General features: G+C 40.7%; 1 protein-coding gene across 3 annotated transcripts in view; it reads right to left on the reverse strand.

Annotated features, from left to right (window-relative positions):
* The window catches only part of LOC111244067 (uncharacterized), a 163,684-nt gene that overhangs the window by 18,186 nt on the left and 137,597 nt on the right, over positions 1-7,901 (reverse strand). The window lies entirely within an intron of this gene.

Raw genomic sequence — 7,901 nt, forward strand, 5'->3', positions numbered from 1 at the left:
TACACAAGAAATTATATTTACAACGGAACAGGTCACCTGCGTACAATCATCATGATGTAAGAACATATTTTAATGAGAATCTTCTAAACAAACGAGTGGGACGAAAGTGTTCTATAGAATACCCTGCCTGTTACCCAGATCTGATGCCAAATAAACTTTCTTGTGGGAGTACCTTAAATATGAAGCCGACGTAAAAAAAGGGGATCTAAAACCCGCGACTGAGAACAACACAGCTTGGTGAATTGTGGATAGTCTACCGTTCTTACCAATGTATTGATGAAATATTTGTGGCAAAAGGAAACATTTTATTCTTTTGGAATTCAAATACTAATTATATGTAAACAAAAATACGTATATATAAAACAAGAAGAGGCGGCGGGTTCGAAGGTTTCGCTGAATTAAAGAAATCGCTACGTGGCTTGAATTAACCCTAACTAATGATCGTTCGAAAATCCCACAGCTGTTTATTTACCAAAAGAATATACCAAAATGTCCGAAGACGAATTAAATGTTGTCCAAGAAGAGACAGTCACTATTCAACAGTATTGTCCTAATTGTTTAGATATTATATAAATTTGCCGTCGTGTACTATATATTTACACTTGATTCTGTCAATTTTCATTGACAATATATATGCTAAAATTCAAGAAAAACTATCAGTCAGATATGATATCGTACACTGTATTATATTTGCCTCATTATGGAATCTCTCAATGGTCTACCAATCTTGGAAAAATATAATACCCTTGAAAGTGGCAATGAAAAGCATTTTATTTTTAGGTTCTATTATAAGGATTTTTTTTGGAACTCATAATCCGCATTCTGAGATCAGTCGGTGTGCATGTTAGCAATCTTTCCTCCCCGGGAATCGTTGTCGTACGACGGTATCTGTTTGAGTTCAGATTTGGTCGATATTTTCCCTTTCTTTGTTTACTGATCGATCAGCAAAAGTTAGTTTTATTAACACGTCATATCGTCAATGGTACATAGAGACTACGGTTCATAGACATAACTTAATCAGTAGCAACAATAAAATACCAAAACATTGCAGTGCTTAAAGCAATGGACAGTAATAACAACAGCAGTGGTCTAGTTTAATTCTAATCTAATTCGATATAATGATATGTACACATCGGTACACAGAGAGGTGCCCGCAGGATACTGGATTCATTGGTTTTAAGTGGGATATATAGCTACTAATACAGCTACGGTCTCGTCGCGGGGCTCCCGACCATAGCAGCCACTAAGCCGTCCAAGTTAAAATACCAGGATAGCTTTGCCGAATAGCGAAATGGCATCTTCGTATTAACGTCCCACCATCGACTGATCAACGGGCTGTAGTACGAGTAGACTACGAACTGCAATGGAAGAAACGATGTTTACCAGCCTATAATTATCTATCATCTGCCCCTTGTCTACCCTTCTTTTCCGTCCTTTACCTTTCGTTGCTGAACGGGGCTAAGCAGGACAGCTGCTTCCGCCACAAAGCGCAAAGAATTTCGTCGTCGTACTTTTTCAGAACAGGCATGTTCTGTGGCCCACAGATATTTGGAGCAGCGCTATTAGGAGACGGCGGAACGTGGGGTCAGCGAAGACACCCTGCCAATGAAGGTGAGGTCTATCGATCCCAAACAAGAAGCTGATAGTGATATGTAAAGCATATATTATATGGTGTATCGGCGCTGCTGGAAACTGTCAGTTGTACGAGATGTTGCGGGCTAGTTGTTGGTGACTAGTTTTTTCCTCTGGTTTCACCACGTACCTATAAATTCTTATTCTTCGGCTTTCATTCTGTTTATTTTCTACAATTTTCTTTTGCTTCATTTTTCCCCGCGTATGTTGCTACAAAGGCACTGCTCATTGGATGTATGCGTTTATTTTTTTGTTCTGACAGCGCAAACTAGCACATAATTAGTAGATCCAGCTGATTCGATTAATATTGTAGACCCCCATTGCGAGTCACCCCCCATATATCACTCAGTAGCTCGGAAATTATTTCCTCGCGCGACGCCTGCTATACTGTGTCGTATGTTCTTGCGTATTCGTAGCCATTTTCGTAGCGATTTGACGCGCGCATTGATCTACTAATTAACTCGTTTATTCTACCGAATAGCATGAGCTTGATCGAAGAGAAAAATCGATGGCCGTTGCTTCACTCTTCGCTTATTATTATTATCGTGTTGTCGTTTATTGATTTCGCTCTTCTGCCTTACGGGACGATGGTATGCCAGTCATAACTAGTACTTCTCTAGTTGTATGAGCAGAAAACAACGATCGTAACAATGGCGCCCTGTCTATCCAGCTGAGAAAGACAACCAGCATCGCCGCTGCTGTTATTGGCCAGCCTAGTAACAATAACCGCAACAAAAAGGGAATTAACAATGTTACCTCTATAGTGATTAGGTACATCGACTTCATAGTTCAAAAATCATCCACTGAAGCTATTAAACCGTCCTGTTGCGCATTATTTATTGTTGCAGTAACAATTGTAAAAGTTGTAATATCTGCACGTCGAACAAGGACGGACTGGACTATACTGTATGTTTCGCGTATCCGAGCATGCACACGTGCGGGGAGGGCGGGGGGGGGGGTACGCATAAGTCGATGAAGGCAAGACGACACAAAAACATCATACAGACGGAAGCAAGAAATGGGCAGTGGGGATACCGTTAGGCACATATTTAGATACATTATTGCGTCGCGATCACCCAAACAGAGATTTTTTGAAGTGATGCACGACATTGAAACGGTAGGAGCGCATCAAGCTCAAATAACGAACATGGACAGCAATGGATGCTGATATGTATGCTCCTCGTATTTACATTTTTCGAAAAAAATTCGAGACGGCTTGACTTCGAACACAAAGAGGAACCACAACCCCCATGATTTAGCCATCTGTGGGTTATATTTACATAAGCAATGTTACGCTTCTTATGCAGAAGAACCGCCAAGACTAAGTACATCACTCAATGAAAACGCCATATAATCCAATAGTATCACTTGATAATAGCTGAATCTCTTCTGTTTAGCAGGAATTGCGATTTTTGGCCTGCCAGGTCAGTCATGTTAGCGTGGCCTAATGGTACCGGCTGACGTTCGACGAATGAATAATTGACCAAAAGTCTAGTGGGAACTCTTTTGTGCCTCTCCAATACACAGGTTACCTTGTTTCTCCAATAAACTTATTTATAATTAGTCTTAATGATTTCGACCGTCGATTTTTATTGTTACCATTGAGTTTTTAGACTATGTATGTCGATTGCAGTTATTCAGTGAGTGCAGTGTTATCTGTATTTGTTTAGGTCGGATAATAGTACCAGCCACAATTAGCTGTGCTACAGAAAAGAAGTTAATGACAGAAATTATATCTAAACCGGAAACCTCCGGCCAATTGTGAGCTAGCACAAAATTACAATAAGATACAACAAGGGGCCATCCTTACCCAACTACAATATAAACACGCAAAAAAACCTGATTTCTTGTCCAAATACGATGTCATCTGACCGCGATTTGTAGATTTTGCCAAATACAATCAATAGACTATATTAGAGAGCCTTTGATGCTCGTGTCAATCGCACTAACAATAAGCAGATTAGTTAGAGTAAACAGGTTCTTTGCTTTGGTTCGCTATACGACCGGATGGCTTTGTTCTGGATTTATGAAAATCCACTATTTCATTGCGGCCTGACACGAGAGAACACGAAAAAAATAAACGAGACCAGGGGGCGAACTACAAGCCACTGAGACAAACCTTCACATAGCCTCTGTACGGATTCATGGCAACGCTCGTAGTTCCTTACAGCTGGTTACTCGCGTCGCTGTTTATTTCTATTGTAATATTGGTCTAGAAAACACGATAACAGCTGACAAGGTGGGTTTTCGATTATAGCTATTGTCGTTAATACGTAAAAGACCATAGTCGTGGTATATGATACGGTTTTTCGATATTCCTTCGGCTTGTTCTGTCACTCCCTGACTTATCTAAGGCAAGATAGTAATAGCCAGATCATTCATGTCGTGTACGTTGTTCCTTTTTGGCTTTACCCTCTCACTGGCCTATTCGTTATCACTGGCTGTGACTTTCTACGATATAAAACATACCCTGCGTATCAACACACATATGGTATATACACAACCTCACTACTCGCTACCTGGTGCTCAGCCTGCCTTAAAGAGCACGTTTTACTCGCGCATACGATGCCGTACCTAAACATTGCTGAGCCTACTCATTGAAAAGGCTTCAGAAGAATTGGAAAAGCTACCGTGAATAGGCTATAATGTTTGAAATACACCGGCGTTGGTAATTTCGACTAATGCTATTCTCCTCTACAGATCCGCTATTATGTATCGACATAGATCGATTGCTAGTTATTCGCGTCACCTATCCTTTGGCTGTCTGGCGGGCATGTTTTGCCATTAGGACTGCTCTTCGTGGCCGTAACAGGTAAGGATAGGCGATACATGGCTGTCTGCGTTTGCTCATATCGATAGGTCTTAAAACTAATCTGCCTGCCACCACTTCCGTGTTCTAGCGAAAACTCAATTAGCATCTAGTTATGCAGCAAACAGTGCCCTGATAATGTCTTAGATATATACGAATGGTTGTGGGAAGAATAGATTGCGATTTGTCTAATTAACGCCTTGATCTTTTGTCTTATGATTAGACTTAAAAAATCATGATATCTATGGTTACATAGAAAATGGTGTGTCTTTGGTTTTTTTTTTAATACACTTTAGCCCTATCTATCTCAATAACTGCCCTCGTCTTCTGTCAAGTTCATTGGTGTTGAGTTGCCGTTCGGACCGATAACCATTCAGACATTCGCTAGGAATTATCTATTTTATAAATACGTTATCGAATCACGCTGAGCGTATAGCATCTTCTTTAGCGCAATTTCTCTACCGCTATGATACGTAAGAAATGATCACCGAAATAATAAGCGTCCTCGTGTTTCGATTCAACACTAAAGCTGTGTGTGTAGCACGATGACATTGTGCTAATGTACAAGGATGCTCATTGACGGCGGAAGATCAGTCTAAGCAGTTACACCGCGTGCATAGGGTACCGGCCAGCGCAGGATTACTTGTTAGGGATTTGCAACAGCCTGAAGTTGGTGTACGTTTGCAGCTGCTGACGATAGCAGCAGCTTCGCCTTACAACGAAGTGAGGATAGATTTCATTACGAGTTCATTGAAGAACAGCTATTGTTATTGGATATAGAGAGAAAAGTGGGCTGCTTAAGCAGTAGTTCGTCATTAGTTGTTAATGAACGGCCCAGGTTATTTGCACTATCTAAATTATGATACGATGTAGCCGGGTGACATGGGTATATCGCTGGGCTAATTTTCACATGAAATCGTAGAAGAAATGAAAGTATCATGAAAACAGTATATTGTATACCTTATCGCTGGTGTACGACTTCATGAAGACTAATCAAGCAACTGCCTCTGTATGTGTTTGGGCAGTGCCATAGAAAGGAGACGTAACAAAATCTGTGATCGTTAACAGGTTGGTGTTTCGGTATTGTTCCAACCTTCTGCTAGCGTTAGTTCGAAATTTAAAATCATAAGTTACAAAAACTAGCTCTAGATGAGATGAACGATGACGATATCAACAGTGAAAGACCAAATGGCTGTTACTGCAGATGATGGCCAACACTCAAGGACATGAGTCTAATGTAAAAACAAAGTTTGAAAGGCTTTGAGCACACGATTCCCGAGTGACTTATCCAGCTGCTCAAGCACAATTCGGATATATGAAAGTACAGAAAGAAGGCTAAATTTGTCGAGAAGGAGTGTGCTGTCCAAGATAAAGGTATAAAGAGCGAGAACATTCTAAACGATCCAACAATCCACTTTGAAAGTAGCTATATAGTGCTGCTAGCGTTGCTTTCCTTCGTGAGAATCGTATTCTTAATAGCTATGAGTTTCAGTATTTTTAATATCATTAGATATCTATTCGTATACGTTTATTATCTTGAATATCTACATATTTTCTAAAATCTGCAAATATCAGCATCAGTGGCTATTATCACTGACCGCTTGTCTTTAACCGCCTTTTGTTTCTACGGTTCGAACCCGACTAAAGGTAACAAAAATAAAAAGCAAAAATGTGTTTTACGTCAGAAGAGGAAGTCTTTTAGGCCGAAGGAATAAGCTAGACACTGATATTTTTCAAGCATAACTTTCTAGCATAGCAATATAATTTATGAAATAGCTATTTTTGTAATTAGCAAAAAAAAAAGACAAAGGTCTGGCATCACTCAGGACGATCCTGCATCGGTTTCTGCCCATTGCTGGCGCTATCCTATCGTTGCACATTACGATTTGCACTATAGTTTCGATATAATAATAACTAAATAGGAGAAAATATATAGTTTAATCGTAACTTTGCTATTATAACTTATGTTGTAAAGTAAATATATGTGATTATTTGTACGGTGGTTCTGGATACTGTGTCGTAATACCTCAGCTGCTCATTCACTACTACTGCCCGTCTAGGTCCTTTTCAAGTCCACCTATACTAATTGTACTCTCTCACGATTCAGTGATAATAATAGTAATAACGATAATAATCTCTTTTCTTCGACGCTTTGTTCCAGGCGAGTGGCAGCAGGCCTAGAAAGGCCAAAGATTTCTGTTCTGCTTTTATTATGAGGACGATTCAGCGTAGCAACGGTAAAACAGCGCTTTCAAACATCAACAAGAACAAAAAAAACCGTGGCGCCACCGCATCGTAGTGGCAATCCTGAAAATAGATCCTTCATGGTAGACGCCGATGATAGTGGTCCCGCAGTGGCACTGTTGAAGCTTGGGGTAACGACGGTCAATGATAAACGGTCAATGATAAACCTAATGCGGTTGCCATCATTATACTGCCATCATGATGACCGCGTTGAAGATCTGTGCGAAGCTGGAAGAACTCGAAAATCGATGGGAAAAAAGAAAAGGGTCGGTGATTAATAACAAAAGCGGTAAGAACGACTAATGCAGCGCATGATCCCCTTCCTCGAATCCGTCGACTGTTTCGATTAGAGTATAAACTACCACAATTACGATCCCGATACGGTACAATCATGTAAACTAATTCCTACCGATGCTGCTAACGCTATGCCGTCATTAGTCGGCCGATTATTCTGCCCTATACGTAAGTGAAGCGGCATTTATAGTGACAAAACGGCAACAGCCATTAAATATGTCGACAATGGTTGAGCCATAGTGATACTGGCGACACTATTCACGCAGGTCATGAATTAAGGACAAATTGACCACAGATTCAATGAGCGCTCGAGCTCGGACTTGAACAATAAGCCACATAACGTTCGTGACTGCTGTCCTACACAATTTTTGCTCAGGCAGTCGTAAATCCAGCCAGTCAGCTAGTAATTAAAAGAATATAATTAAATAACAGAGCAGATGGAGCGATGAACACAGGGCAGGGAACGAGTGAGCCAGCCACTTGGGGCTCTTCGAGCCACACTCAAAGCAATAACGTTATTGTCATACGAGAACATTCTATTTGGTCTTCTGCTACAATTAGATGATCGCTTTGCTATTTGATCATTATAGTTACGTGAAAACGTCAACGTCAACGACTGCTCCGCCATGCCCTTAATCTCGCTGTCGTTGGTAATGTCACTATCCACTGAGTTGGAATTGTTGTCAATGGAGCCAATCGACTTGATTCATTCAGAATTGTCGCGATACACCGTGTTGTCCTATGCGTTTGTATGTCGGCCTATTAGCTTCTTCCCTCCGTAACTACTCTTCTCGTTTCTTCGCTGTGACGTAGCGATCATCGTTGTGGTCGGTGCCGGCATGCACGACCTGAGCGCTTATTAGATTCGCTTTTTGTCCATTTACAATTAAGAATGAGCAATTATTTTAATGATTGCCACCGT

Source organism: Varroa destructor, unplaced genomic scaffold (genome assembly GCF_002443255.2).
Source record: "Varroa destructor unplaced genomic scaffold, Vdes_3.0 BEIS01000002.1, whole genome shotgun sequence".
NCBI lineage: Eukaryota > Metazoa > Arthropoda > Arachnida > Mesostigmata > Varroidae > Varroa > Varroa destructor.